General features: G+C 48.4%; 1 long non-coding RNA gene across 2 annotated transcripts; it reads right to left on the minus strand.

Annotated features, from left to right (window-relative positions):
• Positions 1-10835: 10835 nt before the first annotated feature.
• LOC138987926 (uncharacterized) lies at positions 10836-19899 on the minus strand. Of its 2 annotated transcripts, XR_011464227.1 has the most exons (4): positions 19765-19899; positions 19298-19626; positions 15573-15760; positions 10836-11125 (listed from the first exon to the last, which is right to left on the minus strand). It is a non-coding gene; the product is annotated as an uncharacterized lncRNA (long non-coding RNA). The 2 variants fall into 2 exon arrangements; XR_011464228.1 differs by lacking the exon at positions 15573-15760.
• Between the last annotated feature and the right edge of the window lie 5 nt (positions 19900-19904).

The raw sequence follows: 19904 nt of genomic DNA on the forward strand, positions 1-19904 counted from the left end.
TTCAGCTATTCCCCCGGCGCCAGCGGCGAAACTGGTCCCATTCTTCATTGAGGGTTTTGGAAGGAGTCGCGCGCCCCGACCCCGGCTTTCTAGAACGTACCCTCTTTTGGCCCATCAGTGTCCCTTTCCCTCTGCAGCTGAGCCTGCCTGGACAGAGGAAGACACATCTCTAACGTACCATGCCCCCTGCTCTTCCACCGATGATTATTCTCTTGGGGGTGTGGGTGTGGATTTTCATTGTGATTAAAACCTCAATTTCAATGTATCTTTAAAAGTCTTCCCAGGAGCTTATCAAATGTAAGTTCCAGCCCCTTAAATTCAGACTCAGTCTAACTGGCATGAAATGGAAAATCTGTGTTTTGAACAAATACCCTAAAGTTGTCTGCTGGGTTCACACTTTGAAAAATGTTGGTGGAGTTTTAAATGCTCCCTCAGGGAAGACGAGGTTAGGTATGCGTCCTCAGTCCTCAGTCGCGTCTATTTGCGACCCCATGGACTTTAGCCCACCAGGCTCCTCTGTCCATGGGATTTTCCAGACAAGAACACTGGAGGGGGTTTGCCATTTCCTCCTCCAGGGGACCTTCCCAGCCCAGGATGAAAGATGAGTGTCCTGCATTGGCAGGCAGATTCTTTACCACTGAGCACCTGGGAGGGGAGCCTAAAGATGATTCCAGCCCCAAGCCCAAACCCAGCCGCCCAAATGCAGGTAATTTTAAAGAAGGAAGAACAGTTTGGAGGGATTAACAGGCAGAGGTCACCTGGGGAAGAGAGTTGAGAGGGAGTGGGGCTGGGAAGTGAGTTGAAATTTCAGGTTGCTGGTGCCATTGATCTGTCTAGAAGTTGCTGCAGGGGAGTTTCCAGAGATTGCAATCAGAAAGGGGTCTCTGATTTCCTATTCATACTGCCACTACTTTAGGCAGGTGGAAAAGGAGCCAGTGAGTAAGGCAGGACACTTGCGTCCCTCACAGCAGACCACAATAGCCTATAAGTGCCTGGCACTGTTCCAGGTGTTCACAGGTATTTTCTCTCTGCCACCAGCCTGTGAATTAGTACTACTGTCATTACCACCTAAGATGGTGAAGATGAGGCTCAGAGACATTAAGTAATTTGCCAAGGTCACACAGCTATTCAGTGATAGAACTGGGGCTTGAACCTGGGTGGCCTGGCTGCACTTAACCCCCAAGCTATGCTGCACTGTGTGTACATCATATTCATTTTCTGATCCAGACTACATGCCTAAGAGAGGGGGCTACAGAAAGAGAAGCTGAGTATGGTGGGGGGTAAGGTGCCGCTATCCAAGAAAGTCATCAAATGGGACCTTCCAACTTGTTTCTTTATCTCTGAAGAACATGGCCCCCCACCTCCCACCAAGGCAAATGATTGAGCAGGTGTTGCCTTCTCAGGATTCCTGGTTGGGACTGGTCGGTGGAATGAATGCTCAGTAGATTTTTGATGGAGGCTGAGGCCTGGAGGGGGCAGGGGTCTAAAGGAGTGTGTCTGAGGAAGACACTTTAAGCTAGATGGTGAGTCATCATGGGGACAATCGTGCCATGCCCCGATACAACCTCCACCCTCCCCCAACTGTCTTTAGATGCCTGAAAGGTGTGTTAGGACAGATAAATAATAACAATAGTTAGCATGCACCAGGCTCTGTTCTTGACACTTGTTATACATTCACAGGTTTAATCATCACAACAACCCTATCTGATAGGTACTATTGTTATCCCATTTTGCAGATGAGGAGATGGAGACATGGAAAGGTTAACTGACGTGCCCAAAGTCTCACAGCTAAGATGGGGAGCATTGAGTGATTCTCCCCAAGCACTTAGAAATCTGTGTGTGCTTTATTTACCACTCTGCAGTCCTGCCTCTCAGATATACTGACAGCTCCCGCAAAGGCAAAGCCCACATCCAGAGTCCTTTCCCCCACACCTGGGTGCACAGGCTCCAAGAGGTGGGGAATGGGACAGATAGATAATGGAGGCTGAGCAGCTGGGCTCCTTGACACCATCCACCTCCATGCTGAGCTCTCTGCCAGGACACAAGCCTCCTGGAATCATGCCTCCCTATTTTCAGACTGGTAGCAGAGGAAAGCAGAGGCTCCCAGGGAGTAGTCCAGGAGGGTTGATGGATAAGGAGGGCTTCTCGGCCTGCTGTGGCTCTGGGCTGTAGTCCTCATCCAGGCCTCTCTGCTGAGCTCTACACTGGTGGAGCCCACGGCCTCCTGGATCTTCACACTACATGAGTGGAAAATTGCCTTCCCACCCTAGCTGCTCCTCTTCCCACCCTGCCTCTCTCAGCTCCCTGCTCCAGGATCCCCACCACTGCCTAAGCAGGGCACCTCATACCTCGGTCCTTCCTTCTCCCACATCCAGTTCAGTTCAGTTCAATTGCTCAGTCATATCTGACTCTTTGTGACCCAATGAATTGCAGAATGCCAGGCCTCCCTGTTCATCATCATCTCCCAGAGTTCACTCAAACTCACATCCATCGAGTCGGTGATGCCATCCAGCCATCTCATCCTCTGTCATCCCCTTCTCCTCCTGCCCCCAATCCTTCCCAGCATTAGGGTCTTTTCCAATGAGTCAACTCTTCGCATGAGGTGGCCCAAGTATTGGAGTTTCAGCTTCAACATCAGTCCTTCCAATGGAACACCCAGGACTGATCTCCTTTAGGATGGACTGGTTGGATCTTCTTGCAGTTCAAGGGACTCTCAAGAGTCTTCTCCAACACCACAGTTCAAAAGCATCAATTCTTCGGCGCTCAGCTTTCTTCACTGTCCAACTGTCACATCCACACATGACCACAGGAAAAACCATAGCCTTGACTAGACGGACCTTTGTTGACAAAGTAATGTTTCTGCTTTTAATATGCTGTCTAGGTTGTCATAACTTTCCTTCCAAGGAGTAAGCATCTTTTAATTTCATGGCTGCAATCACCATCTGCAGTGATTTTGAAGCCCAAAAAAATAAAGTCTGACACTGTTTCCACTGTTTCCCCATCTATTTCCCATGAAGTGATGGGACCAGATGCCATGATCTTCGTTTTCTGAATGTTGAGCTTTAAGCCAACTTTTTCACTCTCCTCCTTCACTTTCATCAAGAGGCTTTTGAGTTCCTCTTCACTTTCTGCCATAAGGGTGGTGTCATCTGCATATCTGAGGTTATTGATATTTCTCCCGGCAATCTTGATTCCAGCTTGTGCTTCTTCCAGCCCAGCATTTCTCATGATGTACTCTGCATGTAAGTTAAATAAACAGGGTGACAGTATACAGCCTTGCCGTACTCCTTTTCTATTTGGAACCAGTCTGTTGTTCCATGTCCAATTCTAACTGTTGTTTCCTGACCTGCATATAGGTTTCTCAAGACATAGGTCAGATGGTCTGGTATTCCCATCTCTTTCAGAATTTTCCACAGTTTATTGTGATCCTCACAATCAAAGGCTTTGGCATAGTCAATAAAGCAGAAATAGATGTTTTTCTGGAACTCTCTTGCTTTTTCGATGATCCAGCAGATGTTGGCAATTTGATCTCTGGTTCCTCTGCCTTTTCTAAAACCAGCTTAAACATCTGGAAGTTCACAGTTCACATATTGCTGAAGCCTGGCTTGGAGAATTTTGAGCATTACTTTCCTAGCATGTGAGATGAGTGCAATTGTGCGGTAGTTTGAGCATTCTTTGGCATTGCCTTTCTTTGGGATTGGAATGAAAACCAGTCTCAAATTTGGGCTGATTCAACCAGTGGATAACCTCTTGCATCCATCCATTATGCCCCAGTTCAGTTCAGTTCAGCAGCTCAGTCATATCTGACTCTTTGCAACCCCATGGACTGCAGCATGCCAGGCTTCCCTCCATCACCAACTCCTGGAGCTTACTCAAACTCATGTCCATAGAGTTGGTGATGCCCCATCTCCCCTGAAAGTGCTCTAGCCCAATGATGGTCTCTTCCAGCACTTACTCTATGCAGGGTAATCTGCTTACTACTTTAGAGACATCACCTTTTAACCCTCAAAACAATCACTATTTACCAATGAAGACCCTGAGGAACAGAGAGGTGAAGTAATATAGCCAAGGTCACATAGCTAGTAAGTAGTAATGCCAGACTCAGTCTGACCACAAAGCCCACACTCAGTCACAGTTTGGTACTGCCTCCCTGATCACTGATGCTGAAGCTGAAGCTTCAACACTAGTCACCTGATGTGAAGAGCTGACTCATCAGAAAAGACCTTGATGCTGGGAAAGATTGAGGGCAGGAGGAGAAGGGGTGACAGAGGATGAAATGGTTGGATGGCATCACCTACTCAACGGACATGAGTTTGAGCAAACTCCGAGAGATAGTGAAGAACAGGGGAAGCCTGGTATGTTGCAGTCCAGAGTTGCAAAGAGTCTGACACGACTGAGCGACTGAACAACCCTGATCACTACTCTCAGCCTTGCCTTCCTCAGCCATTCCTATGCAATGCCACAAGGATCTTTAATTCCTTCAGCAGCATTTATTGTAAGTGTTAGGAACTCTACCATAAACTGAGGATCTGAAACCAGGCAGATACTGGGCTCCAGGGCCATGGAGCCTGGTGGAATTTTCTGGTAACTCCCTAACACACTAATGTGGTCAGGCCTCTACCCAGCGCAGTGTCTGGCATATAGTGGGTGCTTAATGATTCGGGGGGAAATGAGTTGAAGTCTGGGGGGAGTCAGCCGGGGCCAGCTGTGGGCATGTACCAAGGGCGGGGCGGAAGGGAGAGCAGCTGCTCTTCCAGTTCATTTTGAGGACATTTTATTTCGTCTCCCTCCTGGCTGCTTCCTTGTCTCCTATTCTTTCTTCCTTCTCCTATGCTACAGACCTTGCTCACGAGGCTCAGCTACATCCTTTGAAGTTGTTGGTGGGATGGAGGGCGCAGGTTGGAGGTTGGAGGGCATCTTAGCTAACAGGCCTCCTGTGGGACTATGGAAAAGGGCCAGTTTGGAGACCAGAGGGTGTATGGGCTGTTCTTCAGTCTGCTGCAGCCTCCCTCAGCATCCCCACCATTCTCGCTTGGCCACGGCTTATTGACAATGGAGAGAGACAGACAATTCAGAGAGCCCAGCTCCCCTCACCTACACTCCACCACTGAGCTCTGGAAGGCTGAAAGTCCGCTTGGCCAGGCTCCTGACCCCAAGGGTGGTTCCAGTCCAGTTCCCCCATCTCCTCCCCTCCCCATTCCTGGGGTGGGGGACCAAGGCAGGGAGCTGGAACACTGATGGGCCCCAAGCCAAGCCTTCCTAGGACCAGCAGGTCACAGCCAGACACTCTTTAACTGCTAAGGACCATGGTAGAGTGAGGGGCAGAGGAGAGACTGGCTCTCACTTCTCCCGGAGAGGGAGCAAGCTGGAGAGAGGTCTATGAGGGTGGACAGAGCTGGGGACCAGTGGGGAGCTGACCGAGGCCAGAGCTGGGACCCCACATTTAACTGGAGGTACATTCTGGCTGGTGGTCAAGCTACCCGTGCCTGATGAGGGCAAGGAAACGGTCACTGAACAGGCCTGTGGTGCTGACAGCGGTGGCCAGAGGGCAAGGAGAGGCTGGGAGAGCGAAAGAGAAAGCAGGGGCAGGTCTGGAGCTGTGCTACGGGAGGGAACAGGCCTGCCTAGCGGGCAAGTTTGGTAGTGTTTGAATGTCAGGAGGTGCCTTCCCCCTCCAGCTTCTGCTTCTTCGTGTGTGTGTGTGTGTGTGTGTGTGTGTGTGTGTGTGTGTCTGTTACACACACCCAAAAGACACTGCATCTGCCCTTGAGTGATCAGTGCTTTAGAACGGCAGCTCCAGCCTAGTCATGACCACTTCCTCTCAGAGCCTTCTGCTTGGTCCTTGCTCCTGCACCCCTATTAGAGCTTCTAGTCTGCACTTGCCTTTACCTGAATCCACCCCACTCCCTGCCTCTCCCTGGGGCTCACCACCCTCACTACCTCCTCCCCTGGCCTCCTCCCAACATCCCCCACCCTCCCCAAACCCTCATCTCAGGGGCTCCCATCTTCCACCCACCCTGGGCCCTGGACCCTCACTCAGGACGCAGACTCTCCACCCACTTGGCCCTCGCGTTTTAGAGATGTGGCAGGGGTGCTGCAGGAGCCTGAGGGAGGGTTCTGTCTGGATCTAGAGCCCTGGCCAGGGAGAGAGCGAGGCTGTGGGCAACCAGGCAAGCAGGCCAGGCAAAGAAGCCTCTTCTGAGCATCAGAGCAGACCCAACCCTGCCCCTAGATCCCAGTCCGGAAGAGCTGGGGCCAGAGGAAGCTGAACAGTCCAAAGACTTGGCACCAGACCCACTGCCCATTTCCCCTGTCCAGACAGGACACAGCGAAAGGCCAGGGAGGCTGCAAAGAAGGGGTCCAGAGAGGGAAATAGAAAACAGAGGTGACATCCTTCGTCTGAAGGTCTGACTAAGAGAAGGGGCTGCAGGCCACTCCCTCCCCTCCTGGGATCAGTCTTGGCTCCAGGATGGAGGGGCGGCCACCGGCTGCTCAGACTTCCACCGAGCCCCGCCCCAGGCCTCAGGAAGTCCTTCCTGCTCTTGCCTCGGCACCCCCTCCTCTAGGAGCTTCACCTTCAGAGAAATGGAGAGGCAGCAGACTCCCCTTTTAAACCTGCGGCAGGGGGGCATGGTGCCCACCTCATCCCTCCCCCTTTCTCATTCCACCTCTCATTCCACAGAGGACTGGATTCTGATTTCAGATGCAGGCCCCTCCAGGCCCCAGCTCCTGGGGCCTCGGCTGACAGAGCCCCTAGCGTTTGGGTTTTTCACCTGCTGTGCCCCAGCACGGCTCATCTCCCACACAGAACCGGCCTGTGTCAGTTCCTCCTGTGGGGCCCCATCTCCCTGCCGCTGCCGCATGCCTGGCACTCAGCACAACTGCCAATTAGAAATTTCACAGAAGTTGCTTCTTCGCAGTGACTTTGGCGGGCAGGAGCTGGCCGCGCGTTGCCCCAGGCCGCCCGGCTTAGCACAGCCACGGCAGAGGCACAGAGGCCCTCAGAAGAGGTTTCCTGGGTTGAATAGGTCAACTCATCACCCGGCTCCTGCCGTGGGTCCCTTCACCTTCCTCCTGTCTCCCACACCTGTCTCTCCTTCCGCTACCTTTCTACCCAGTTTTCTTGACACACCCCATTCCTCACCCTGCCTCAGTCTATTTCTCACTCATCCTCTGCCTCCTCCCGGAAGTGCCCTCAGATTTGTACCTCAAACCTCTCTAAGGTGCTATCCTGGGTCCCACGCACCGGACTAAGCACAGAACGGTCTTCTTTCTCGTCCCTTAACTTTACCCAGTGCCTTTTACAGCTAGACCAGAGGTGATTCCTATGTGCTGATTGAGCCTCCCTGGTGACTTTCTCATTCCATAAATCCGATCCCTGAACACAAATCTAAAGGATAAATGTGTACTAATCCCTGTTCTGGCCTCTGTCCTTTAGGGAGAGTTGGGGCCCTCCCCTCCAGCCTTTGTAGTCTCTCACTTCCCATGGCTCCAGGCTCTTGCCTTGCGGGGGTTAACTCCCAGCTTTATCTCTCTCTGTCCCCTGACCCAACAACAATCCCACAGTGAAACAGGAAGGAAAAGAGCATTGGAGGACATACCTGTGACCGAGGGGTTCAGGTCAGGAGATGGAGGTCACCAGAGGACTAGAGAGGCGAGTAAGCCGGGGCCCCAGGCCCCTCCTTTGTTGCCCTTCCAAACGCCTCGGCGGCTGTGATCGCTCACACACACCCACATCCTCCCACTCCACATGTGTCTGTCTCTGGTGCTCATCTAGCTCTGGGGCTCAGAGACCCGTTGCTTCCGCTCAGCATCTTCTCACTCAGCATCCTATCCTCTGCATGGACCTCCAGGCTGTCAGTGCACAGGCAGAGGAAGTGGGGTTTCAGTGAGAAGCCGGACTGTGAGCGGTTTCACTCTGGCTGTACAAGATGAAGATGTCCCCTTCTAGGGGCAGAAAGCAGCCACAGTCCTAGGGAGCAGCACTGGAGGAGGGGGAGGCCAAGGTGACCCCCCTGGCTCTGAGTCCTCAACTTAGGATTACTTCCTTCAGCCTGGGCAGCTGGGATGCTCATGATGGGCCTAGCTCCTCCCTGCCGTGAGCCACCTGCTACTCGTCTCTAGAACAGTCCTTTCTGCTCTGTGGTCTACAAGCTGACCTCAAGGGGAAGACGAAGCTGCAAGAGGGCAAGTTGAGGTGTCAGGCACAGCCTCAGGCTACCTTCGCCAGGGTCCTCAGCCTTTAACCTCACAAGGGTTGGGGGTGGGCAAGGGTACCACATAAGGTCTGGGGAGCATCTTGTGGAATTTGCCGGACTTCCCTGGTGGCTCAGACAGTAAAGTGTCTGTCACAATGCGAGAGACCTGGGTTTGATCCCTGGGTTGGGAAGACTCCCTGGAGAAGGAAATGGCAACCCACTCCAGTACTCTTGCCTTGAAAATCCCATGGACGGAGGAGCTTGGTGCAGGCTACTGTCCATGGGGTCGCAAAGAGTCGGGCACGACTGAGCGACTTCACTTTCTTCTTTCTTTCTTTGTGGAATTTGCCACCTAAATACGTGCATGCTGCTGCTGCTGCTGCTAAGTAGCTTCAGTCTGTGCGACCCCATAGACGGCAGCCCACCAGGCCCCCCCCCCCGTCCCTGGGATTCTCCAGGCAAGAATACTGGAGTGGGTTGCCATTTCCTTCTCCAATGCATGAAAGTGAAAAGTGAAAGTGAAGTCGCTCAGTTGTGTCCGACTCTTAGCGATGCCATGGACTGCAGCCCACCAGGCTCCTCCGTCCATGGCATTTTCCAGGCAAGAGTCCTGGAGTGGGTTGCCATTGCCTTCTCCCAAATACATGCATGGGAGAGTCTTAGCCCAATCTTGGCACAGCTGAATCTCAAGGCACAAGATTGGAGAATGCTGCCCCCTAGAGCCAGGATTAAATAATTCTTCATAGACAGCTGGCCATTCTTTCCTTTAGTTACAGAACAAATATTTATTGAGTCCCTACCTAAGCCCCTGGCATTACACTAGGAACTGGGAATTCAGAAGTGATCATGGCAGGCAATAAGACCTCTAACCATGAGAGTTTTCCATAGACTCAGGGATTTCTTGAAATGTTGGACCTGTGATGGTAAAATCAGCACAGTCCCAGACAAAACTAGAGGAACTGGTCCCTAACAGATAAAGCCCCCCACTCCAGTACTCCTGCCTGGAAAGTCCCATGGATGGAGGAGCCTGGAAGGCTGCAGTCCATGGGGTCGCTGAGGGTCAGACACAACTGAGCGACTTCACTTTCACTTTTCACTTTCATGCATTGGAGAAGGAAATGGCAACCCACTCCAGTGTTCTTGCCTGGAGAGTCCCAGGGATGGGGGAGCCTGGTGGGCTGCCGTCTATGGGGTTGCACAGAGTCGGACGCGACTGAAGTGACTTAGCAGCCTTCATGGAGGTTTATATTAAATGGGATGGCAAGGGTGAGGGTGAAAAGATTAAACAAATACATAAGACAATTTCATGTAGTGATGTCACTTATCACAAGGTGTAAGACAGAGTAGGGGGCTGTGCTGCTGCTGCTAAGCCCCTTCAATTGTGTCCGACTCTATGCGACCCCATAGATGGCAGCCCACCAGGCTCCACTGTCCCTGGGATTCTCCAGGCAAGAACACTGGAGTGGGTTGCCATTTCCTTTTCCAATGCATGAAAGTGAAAAGTGAAAGTGAAGTTGCTCAGTCATGTCCGACTCTTCGAGACCCTATGGACTGCAGCCTACCGGGCTCCTCTGTCCATGGGATTTTCCGGGCAAGAGTACTGGAGTGGGTTGCCACTGCCTTTTCCTAGTAGGGGCTGTACTTTAGAGAATAAGGACAGGATTGCCTCTCTGATGAAGTAACATGTGACCTGAGGCTTGAATGATGAACAATCAATCTTATGAGCACTCAGAGACTTTTCCAGGACTTCCCTGGCAGTCCAGTAGTTAGGACTCCACACTACCACTGCTCGGGGTGTGGGTTAGATGCTGGTCAAGGACTAGGATCCCACATCCTGCTTGCTGGGCTTTCCTGGTGGTTCAGACAGTACAGAATCTGCCTGCAATGTAGGAGACCCAGGTTCGATACCTGGGTCAGGAAGATCCCCTAGAGAAGAGAATGGCAACTCACCCCAGTATTCTTGCCTGGAGAATCCCATGGTGGAACCTGGCTGGCTATAATCCATGAGGTCACAAGAGTCAGACACAAGTGAGTAACTAACACTTTCACTACTTTTTACTTCATCCCGTTTGCCACAGTTCAGTTCAGTTCAGTTCAGTCACTCAGTCATGTTCTACTCTTTGCGACCCCATGAACTGCAGCATGCCAGGCCTCCCTGTCCATCACCAACTCCTGGAATTTACCCAAACTCATGTCCATCAAGTTGGTGATGCCATCCAGCCATCTCATCCACTGTTATCCCCTTCTCTTCCTGCCCCCAATCCCTCCCAGCATCAGAGTCTTTTCCAATGAGTCAACTCTTTGCAAGAGGTGGCCAAACTACTGGAATTTCAGCTTTAGCATCATTCCTTCCAAAGAACACCCAGGACTGATCTCCTTTAGAATGGACTGGTTGGATGTCCTTGCAGTCCAAGGGACTCTCAAGAGTCTTCTCCAACACCACAGTTCAAAAGCATCAATTCTTCAGCGCTCAGCTTTCTTCAAGTCCAACTCTCACATCCATACATGACCACTGGAAAAACCATAGACTTGACTAGATGGAACTTTGTTGGCAAAGTAATGTCTCTGCTTTTCAATATGCTATCTAGATTGGTCATAACTTTTCTTCCAAGGAGTAAGCGTCTTTTAATTTCATGGCTGCAGTCACCATCTACAGTGATTTTGGAGCCCAGAAAAATAAAGTCTGACACTGTTTCCACTGTTTCCCCATCTATTTCCCATGAAATGATGGGACCAGATGCCATGATCTTAGTTGTCTGAATGTTGAGCTTTAAGCCAACTTTTTCACTCTCCTCTTTCACTTTCATCAGGAGGCTTTTTTAGTTCCTCTTCACTTTCTGCCATAAGGGTGGTGTCATCTGCATATCTTCCAGCAATCTTGATTCCAGTTTGTGCTTCTTCCAGTCCAGCATTTCTCATGATGTACTCTGCATATAAGTTAAATAAGCAGGGTGACAATGCATGGCCAAAAAAAAAGAGAGAGAGAAGAGCTTTCTAAACACAAAGTTACTAACATCCTAGAGCAGGAACAACCTTGGCACACTCAAGAAACAGAAAGAAGACCAGTGTACCTGAACAGAAATGGGTAGAGGTGAGACTGGTTGGAGTTGGCAAGGCTCTGATTTGCTTACCTGAATTGCTACGGAAAATATTGAGGGATTTAAGCAGGGGAGAGCTGTATTCTCGGAGAAGGCAATGGCACCCCACTCCAGTACTCTTGCCCGGAGAATCCCATGGATGGAGGAGCCTGGAAGGCTGCAGTCCATGGGGTCGCTGAGGGTCCGACACGACTGAACGACTTCACTTTCACTTTTCACTTTCATGCATTGGAGAAGGAAATGGCAACCCACTCCAGTGTTCTTGCCTGGAGAATCCCAGGGACTGGGGTGCCTGGTGGGCTGCCGTCTATGGGGTCACACAGAGTCAGACACAACTGAAGTGACTTAGCAGTAGCAGTAGCAGAGCTGTATTCTGGTTGTTATCTTTAAAAGACCAGTCCAGCTGCTGGCTGCAGAGTGGACTGGAGGGGCAAGAAGGAGCAGAGGAAGACGGGTTAGGGAGCTGCTGCAGAAGGGTAGGTAGTGACAATGGTGCTTAGACTAAGCATGGGGACAGAGAGAAAAGAGAGGGCAGACCCAACTGTGCTTGCTAATGAATTGGACATAGCGGTGAGGCCATAGTGAATAAGGATATATCCCAAAGGACATCAGAGTTCCCTCCATGTGGGAATTAAGAAGCAGCGAGGAGGAAGCCCTGACACATCCAATAAACTCAATCAACTGGCGTATAGCTCGGTAGCATTGTGCTGTTGTTGTTCAATCATTCAATCATGTCCAACTCTGCCACCCCATAGACTGCAGCATGCCAGGCTCCCCTATCCTTTACTGGCTCCCAGAGTTTGCTCAAATTCGTGTCCATCAAGTCAATGATGCCATCCAACCATCTCATCCTCTGTCACCCTCTTTTCCTGCCCTCAATCTTTCCCAGCATCAGGGTCTTTTCCAGTGAGTCGGCATTGTGGGAGGAGATCTATGTCTGGAATGTGCCTGCTTAGGAGGAGTGAGAAAGAAATGTCTTAGGAGACAAGATGCCTATGGGTGGGAGTTAGGAGTCTGTCTTAATATTGATGTGGTCCAATAAAAAAGTGACATCAGAGGTTATGCATGTAAGAGATGTTTACATGACCTGAAATGGAATGAGGGATGGTAAATTAGGGTAATGAGGTTAATTGTAACAAGGCTGAAATCTCAGTGACTGAGTGCACACACACAAAAAGTGTTTTTCATTCATATTACAGTCCAGGGAGGGTCTGGGGAATGGAGTGCGTAGTTCTGTTCATTCATTCATTCATTTAAGGGTCCCAGGCTCTTTCTGTCATGTGGCACAGCTGTCTTCAACATGTGGCTTCTAAAATCATCACAGAATGGGAAGAGGGAATGCACGGTGCACAGGAGACTGTATGGGTCCAGCCTGGAAATGGGGCACATTGCTTCTGCTTTGATTCCAATGCTCAGAACTTTCTCTGATAGCATCAACTTAACTGCAAGGAAACTGGGACATGTTCAAAGTTCCAATTCAGTAGGTCATGGGCCAGAAAAAGAGATGCTCATGATGAGCACTGCTGGTCTCTGCCACAGGCAGGGAGAGTGGCTGCCTCTCTTAGGGATGTTGGGTGAGGGGGGTGGTGTTTTCTTGAGTTAGGATTGCAATGAGAGCTCGCTCTCTGAAAGCCCCTTGGAAGGGAAGCTGATGTGGGGAGAAGAGCATGTGTGATGCACACCTGTGTGCTTTGCAGCTTCATAATCCTTCCATGCTTTCGCCTTCTCCTGGCCTTTCTCCAGGTAAGATTTTTTTTTTTTTAATTTGGCTGCTCCAGGTCTTAGTTGTGGTATATAGGCTCTTCAATCTTTGTTGCGGTGTGCAGGATATTTTAATTGTGGCATACAGGATCTAGTTCCCTGACCAGGGATCAAACCCAGGCCCCCTACATTGGGAGCTCAGAGTCTAAATGACCACCAGGAAAGTCCCCAGATAAGATCTTTATCCCACATCATATCATTAAAATAGCATTGTGGATGCTTTCCCCTCTACAATTTTCTTTTCCCATCAAATCTAACTTGGATACTAAAGTCTAAATAATCTTTCCTAAGACATGGTTTTTGTTGTGCTATCCCTGTTCAGTAATAACGATAACAACAATTTCAAAAATGGCAATAATAATTTGTCAGATTACCGCGTTGAGTACTTTAACTTCAGCATCTCAATATTTCTCAGTTGCTGTAACAAGCTGATTACACATCATTCCCACCCTGCAGATAGAGCAGCAGAGATTCTGAGAGGTTCCCGTACTGTCTAATGTGCTGCTTAATATGGCAGCCACTAGCCATGTGTAGCCACTAGCCACTAGGTGTCTGGTCCCATCCCTTCATGGCAAATAGATGAAGGAAAAGTGGAAACAGTGGCAGATTTTATTTTTGGGGCTCCCAAATCACTTCAGATGATAACTGCAGCCACGAAATTAAAAGACGCTCCTTGAAAGAAAAGCTATGACAAACCTAGACAGTATAGTAAACCTAGACAGCATATTAAAAAGCTGCATAATCAAAGCTATGGTTTTTCCAGCAGTTGTTGCGGATGTGAGAGTTGGACCATAAAGAAGACTAAGTACCAAAGAATTGATGCCTTTGAATTGTGGTGCCAGAGAAGACTCTTGGGAGTCCTTGGACTGCAAGGAGACCAAACCAGTCAATCCTAAAGGAAATCAAACCTAAATATTCATTGGAAGGACTGATGCTGAAGCTCCAATACTTTGGCCACCTGATGTGAAGAGCTGACTCATTGGAAAAGACCTGATGCTGGGAAAGATTGAGGGCAGGAGGAGAAGGGGGTGACAGGAGGGGATGAGATGGTTGGATGGCATCACTGACTTAAGGGACATGAGTTTGAGCAAACTCTAGGAGATAGTGAAGGACAGGGAATCCTGGTATGCTGCAATCCATGGGGTCACAAAAAGTTAGACACAACTGAGCAACTGAACAACAATAAGCCATGTGTAGCCATTTAGATTAAAATCAATTAAAAATTTAGTTCTTCAGTCATATTCAGTTCAGTTCAGTTTAGTCGCTTAGTCATGTCCGACTCTTCAGGACCCCATGAATTGCAGCATGCCAGGCCTCTCTATCCATCACCAACTCCCAGAGTTCACCCAAATTCATGTGCATCGAGTTGGTGATGCCATCCAGCCATCTCATCCTCTGTCGTCCCCTTCTCCTCATGCCTCCAATCCCTCTCAGCATCAGGGTCTTTTCCAATGAGTCAACTCTTCGCATGAGGTGGCCAAAGTATTGGAGTTTCAGCCTCAGCATCAGTCCTTCCAATGAACACCCAGGGCTGATCTCCTTTAGGATGGACTGGTTGGATCTCCTTGCAGTCCAAGGGACTCGCAAAAGTCTTCTCCAGCACCACAGTTCAAAAGTCATATTAGGTACATATCAAATACTCAACAGCCACATGTGACCAGTAGCTACCAGTGTAGAGAGGGCAGATATAGAAAATTATTTTCCTCTGGGCAGAAAGTTCTCCTGAGTTAGGGGAAACCTACTCATGTGACATAGTAAGTGGTAACCGCATCTGAGCATGAAATTCTTCAACAGCTCCTTATTGCTTTCACAGTTAAGCCAAAGTTTCAGCCTGCTTTTAATCTTCTTGTGTTATATTCTGGGCCCAAGCTACTGTTACATAATTATCTCTCGTTATTTTCTTGCACAACCTCACTCTCCAGTGTAACGAGTTTGTTCACTCCTCTCCAATAGTCCTGACATGTGCATTCATAAATATTTTTGCTCTCCTCCTTTCTATCTCCCCAGCTAGTTAATTGCTACCTGACCTTAAGGTTCAAATAGCATAAATATTTCTTGAATCAGTTCCCTCTTCCCCATTCTCGCTGACTCAGCCTGAACCACCTTTCATTCTCCCCTCACCATCTCTTGCCCTCACAGCCTTTCCACTGCTACTAACCATACTCGCTGGTGTTTATGAAGCACCTGCTGCATACTAGTCATTCTTCTAAGCACTGACTCCTCACAAAATACTTTGAAGCGAACAACACAGCTGTCTGCATTTTACAGATGGGACAACTAAAGCATAGGGAGATGAAGGATTTGAATGGCCTCTCCGCTTTCTGGTCTTTTCAAAGGAAGTTCATCCTCACACTATTACCCTGGCCACATTTCTTAAACACAGAACTGTTACTTCCCTCCCCTGGCTCCACAGAGAGGGGGAAACCTTCTAAGAAGAGCAAGCAAGGCCATTTTCGTTCAGAATAATTCCAACCTCAAAACCCTTTACATCACCCACAGACCACAAACTACTTACAGTTTCCCAAACCTGCCACGCTCTTTCTTCCTTCTGGGCTGTCACCCAGGCTGCTCCCACTGCATGGAGCGCTGCCCTGCAGGCCAGCTCTGAAGTCATCCACGGCAGTGCACTCTGGACCACAGGGCCTGCTCCCTCCTCGGAACAGCCAGCAGTAACTCCCTCCATCCGCAGCTCCCAAAGGAGGGCTGGATACCAAGCTCACCAAATTAAAATCACTTCTCATTAAAAAATATATATATACTTCCAAGATTCAAACTTAATAAGGCAGAGGCGGATTCTGGGGTCTTTTTTTTTTTTTTTTTAAGAAGCTCCCCAGACTATTCAGAAGTGAAGCAAATACTTCCTTTGTAGCTCAGAGGATAAGAATCTGCCTGTCAATGTTGTTAGATCCCTGGTCTCAGGAAGACAGCACATGCCTCAGAGCAACTAAGCCCCGGCCACAACTACTGAGCTGGCATGCTAGAGCCTTCTTCTCCTGTGCTCCATAAGAGGAGCCACCGCAATGAGAAGCCCCTGCACCCTAAAGAAGAGTAGCCCCCACCTGCCGCAACTAGAGAAAGCCTGTGAAAAAGCAATGAAGATCCAGTGCTGCCAAAAAAAAAAAAAGTGAGGCAAATGTGGTTTACATCATTCACTTGGCAACTAATCATGTCCTGACTACATTTCTTGTATATGATCTCCTTTATTGTTATTTAATTCTTACCTTCATTCACTCACATTCATCCACTCAACAAATGTTTTCCAAGGGGATTTGATGTGCTGGAAACTCTTTTATGTGTTGGTGTGAATGAAAGAGGCACAGTTGCTGTTAATGGAGATGACATTCCAGAGAGATGTGATAGCTGAATAATGGGCCACCAATGAAGCAGGGCAAAGACTAATAGAGTTTTGCCAAGAAAATGCACTGGTCATAACAAACACCCTCTTCCAACAACACAAGAGAAGACTCTATACATGGACATCACCAGATGGTCAACACCAAAATCAGATTGATTATATTCTTTGCAGCCAAAGATGGAGAAGCTCTATACAGTCAGCAAAAACAAGACCAGGAGCTGACTGTGGGCTCAGACCATGAACTCCTTATTGCCAAATTCAGACTTAAATTGAAGAAAGTAGGGAAAACCACTAGACCATTCAGGTATGACCTAAATCAAATCCCTTATGATTATACAGTGGAAGTGAGAAATAGATTTAAGGGCCTAGATCTGATAGATAGAGTGCCTGATGAACTACGGAATGAGGTTCGTGACATTGTACAGGAGACAGGGATCAAGACCATTCCCATAGAAAAGAAATGCAAAAAAGCAAAATGGCTGTCTGGGGAGGCCTTACAAATAGCTGTGAAAAGAAGAGAAGTGAAAAGCAAAGGAGAAAAGGAAAGATATAAACATCTGAATGCAGAATTCCAAAGAATAGCAAGAAGAGATAAGAAAGCCTTCTTCAGCAATCAATGCAAAGAAATAGAGGAAAACAACAGAATGGGAAAGACTAGGGATCTCTTGAAGAAAATCAGAGATACCAAAGGAACATTTCATGCAAAGATGAGCTCGATAAAGGACAGAAATGGTATGGACCTAACAGAAGCAGAAGATATTAAGAAGAGATGGCAAGAATACACAGAAGAACTGTACAAAAAAGATCTTCATGACCCAGATAATCACGATGGTGTGATCACTGACCTAGAGCCAGACATCCTGGAATGTGAAGTCAAGTGGGCCTTAGAAAGCATCACTATGAACAAAGCTGGTGGAGGTGACGGAATTCCAGTTGAGCTATTCCAAATCCTGAAAGATGATGCTGTGAAAGTGCTACACTCAATATGCCAGCAAATTTGGAAAACTCAACAGTGGCCACAGGACTGGAAAAGGTCAGTTTTCATTCCGATCCCAAAGAAAGGCAATGCCAAAGAATGCTCAAACTACCGCACAATTGCACTCATCTCACATGCTAGGAAAGTAATGCTCAAAATTCTCCAAGCCAGGCTTCAGCAATATGTGAACCGTGAACTTCCAGATGTTCAAGCTGGTTTTACAAAAGGCAGAGGAACCAGAGATCAAATTGCCAACATCTGCTGGATCATCGAAAAAGCAAGAGAGTTCCAGAAAAACATCTATTTCTGCTTTATTGACTATGCCAAAGCCTTTGACTGTGTGGATCATAATAAACTGTGGAAAATTCTGAAAGAGATGGGAATACCAGACCACCTGACCTGCCACTTGAGAAATTTGTATGCAGGCCAGGAAGCAACAGTTAGAACTGGACATGGAACAACAGACTGGTTCCAAATAGGAAAAGGAGTTCGTCAAGGCTGTATATTGTCACCCTGTTTATTTAACTTATATGCAGAGTACATCATGAGAAATGCTGGGCTGGAAGAAACACAAGCTGGAATCAAGATTGCCGGGAGAAATATCAATAACCTCATATATGCAGATGACACCACCCTTATGGCAGAAAGTGAAGAGAAACTAAAAAGCCTCTTGATGAAAGTGAAAGTGGAGAGTGAAAAAGTTGGCTTAAAGCTCAACATTCAGAAAACGAAGATCATGGCATCCGGTCCCATCACTTCATGGGAAATAGAAGATGGGGAAACAGTGAAAACAGTGTAAGACTTTATTTTTCTGGCCTCCAAAATCACTACAGATGGTGACTGCAGCCATGAAATTAAAAGACGCTTACTCCTTGGAAGAAAAGTTATGACCAACCTAGATAGCATATTCAAAAGCAGAGACATTACTTTGCCAACAAAGTTCCGTCTAGTCAAGGCTATGGTTTTTCCTGTGGTCATGTATGGGTGTGAGAGTTGAACTGTGAAGAAGGCTGAGTGCTGAAGAATTGGTGCTTTTGAACTGTGGTGTTGGAGAAGACTCTTGAGAGTCCCTTGGACTGCAAGGAGATCCAACCAGTCCATTCTGAAGGAGATCAGCCCTGGGATTTCTTTGGAAGGAATGATGCTAAAGCTGAAATTCCAGTACTTTGGCCACCTCATGCGAAGAGTTGACTCATTGGAAAAGACTCTGATGCTGGGAGGGATTGGGGGCAGGAAGAGAAGGGGACGACAGAGGATGAGATGGCTGGATGGCATCATTGACTCGATGGACGTGAGTCTCAGTGAACTCTGGGAGTTGGTGATGGACAGGGAGGCCTGGCGTGCTGCAATTCATGGGGTCGCAAAGAGTTGGACACGACTGAGCGACTGATCTGATCTGATCTGAAGATGTCAGTGTCCTGATCCCCAGAATTTGTGAATTTATTGCTTCACATGCCAAAGGGATTTTGCTGGTGTAATTAAGTTAAGGATCTTAACGGGGAAATTCCTTTGGATTATCCAGGTTCTTAGTCACAAGGGTCCTTATAAGGGAAAAGAAGGAGGCCGCAGAGTTAGTGAGAAAGTAAAGATGATGTAATGACAGAAACAGAGGTCTAGGTGGTGTGACTGTTGGCTTTGAAGATGGAGCTGGCTTCGAAGACACTCAGGAATCAAGGGATGTGGGCAGCTCTAGAAGCTGAAAAATGCAAGGAAACAGCTTTTCCCCTCATGCCTCCAAAAGGAAGGCTGCGCTGCCCTCCCCTAGATTTTAGCCCTCTGAGTTCCACTTTTGGACACCTGACCTAGGGAACTGTGAGATAATAAATCTGTGTTGTTTGAAGCCACTAGATCTGTGGTAATTTGCTACAGCAGGGAAAAGAAATAAATACAAGGTATATTGGATACTTACTTCGTGCCAGTATGCGATGAACCTCCTCCACTATATTTTAAGTGTTTGAGGGCTCCGTGTGCTACATTTTGATCTTCCCTGCGGGCTCCCAGCATGGCGCTGGGCCCGCAGCCGTAGCTCAGTACACACCTGCTACAGATTCCAGTCTCTTCCTTGGCTTTGTCTGACTCTGATGCAAGTGGCGTTCGGGTAGGTTTTGGGTGGGAAGGGTACGCTTGTGGAGATGAAAGAAAGGAGCTGTCCTTGACGGGAAGGAGCCTGAGGTCAGAAGACGAGAAGGGTTCCGAGAGAAGCATCTGCTGAGACTGCTTAACGCCTGAGGAGGGAACCTGATGGATAGATAGGCGCGAAAGCAATCATATTCGCTGTGTAATTTCCTATATCTTAATTTTTTATAATTGATTTTTAACGAGAAATTTACATCTGAAATTTTAAACGAGAACGTGATAAACTTTAAAAGCAAATACCGCAGCTGGTTTGTAGAGCTGAGTGTTTCCGGGCTCCGCCGAGGCCTAAATATCCTGATACTGTAGCTCAGACGACGGGCCCCAGAACCTGCCCTTTAAGGCGGCATCCCCAAGAGATCCGGGCCGCAGACTGCAGGCAA

This window comes from Bos mutus, chromosome 5, assembly GCF_027580195.1.
Source record: "Bos mutus isolate GX-2022 chromosome 5, NWIPB_WYAK_1.1, whole genome shotgun sequence".
In the NCBI taxonomy this organism is placed as follows: domain Eukaryota; kingdom Metazoa; phylum Chordata; class Mammalia; order Artiodactyla; family Bovidae; genus Bos; species Bos mutus.